The following is a 1423-nucleotide window of genomic DNA, read 5'->3' as shown; positions in this document are numbered from 1 at the left end:
AGTTTTTGGCACCGTTGTCGGGGACCAACTTCATCAAATTTCGTACCCTGCTGTTACACCGTCTAGACTAAGGCATTATTAGCTGCTAAATGCGAAGAACCTGTAGTACCGGAAATTTAGTAGATCCTTTAGCGGAACCCGAACGTTACATTCGTACACGCCTCTTACTCATCCGAATTAAGAAAGCCTATGACCGAGAATCGCGACCAGAGACCTCTTAAGGAATTTTCCCAACCCTCTGATGAGGAACCTAGTTCTAGTATAGTAAACCCCCTCATTCCTGCCAACAATTTCGAACTAAAACCGTCTTTGTTGCAATTAGTGCAACAAAACCAATTCGCAGGTATCGCTACTGAGAACCTAAATCAACATTTAAAAGTCTTTATCCAACTGGCCGACACCTTTAAATCTAACGGCGCTTCACCTGATGCGATCCGTTTAAGATTATTTCCTTTCTCCCTCAGGGATAGAGCACGTTCATGGTTAGATTCACTTCCAGCTAATTCAATAACTACCTGGGAAGACCTTAGGAGAGTATTCCTTGCTAGATATTTTCCCCCTAGTAAGACTATTGTTCTTCGAAACCAAATAAGTATATTTACTCAAAACCAAGGAGAATCACTCTTTGAAGCTTAGGAGAGATATAAAGAGCTATTAAGAGACTATCCACACCATGGCCTAGATCAATGGCTGATCGTTCATAGCTTCTACAATGGACTCCATTATAACACAAAGATGAGCATCAACGCTGTCGCAGGTGGCGCGCTGATGAACAAACCTTACCCTGAAGCTTGTGACCTAATTGAGGATATGGCCCAAAACCATTACCAATGGGGAACTGAACGAGCATCAATAGAGAAAAAGGAGGCCCAAGGTGGAATACATGAGATAAGCTCTATGGATATGATGCAGGCAAAAATGGACGCTTTAGCCCTTAAGATCGAACATATGTCTACAAACACTAACACCGCAGCGATAGTCCACACAAAGTGCGAACTTTATGGATCTAAAGGACACGAATCAGCAGAGTGTAACCTTTTGAACGACCTGAACACCGACCAAGTGAATTACGCCCGAGGTAATCCATTTTCAAACACTTACAACCCTGGATGGAAGAATCATCTGAATTTTTCCTATAAAAACCAGAAACCTATCCAAAATTATGCACCTCAAAGACCACAAGGTTATCAAGCCCAAAAACCAAATCAACCTATGCAAGTCGTGCCCTAGAAGCCTAACCTTGAGAAGATCATGGAGAGCTTTATATCAGGCCAGACTCGACAAAATAAAGAATTCCTAAACCAGAACATTCACGTAAACGAACTGATAACACAATTAGGAACCAAGGTTGATCAGATAATCACTCACAACAAGATGCTTGAAACCCAGATCTCACAAGTAGCACAAAACCAAGCCCCACAAA

At 42.0% G+C, this 1423-nt stretch overlaps 1 non-coding gene across 1 annotated transcript; it reads right to left on the bottom strand.

Annotated features, from left to right (window-relative positions):
* Positions 1–573: 573 nt before the first annotated feature.
* Positions 574–680, bottom strand: LOC127134212 (small nucleolar RNA R71). Its single transcript, XR_007807967.1, has one exon. It is a non-coding gene; the product is annotated as a small nucleolar RNA R71 (small nucleolar RNA).
* Between the last annotated feature and the right edge of the window lie 743 nt (positions 681–1423).

The sequence above is a fragment of the Lathyrus oleraceus genome, chromosome 3 (assembly GCF_024323335.1).
Source record: "Lathyrus oleraceus cultivar Zhongwan6 chromosome 3, CAAS_Psat_ZW6_1.0, whole genome shotgun sequence".
NCBI lineage: Eukaryota > Viridiplantae > Streptophyta > Magnoliopsida > Fabales > Fabaceae > Lathyrus > Lathyrus oleraceus.
This window is presented reverse-complemented; position numbering and strand designations above follow the sequence as displayed.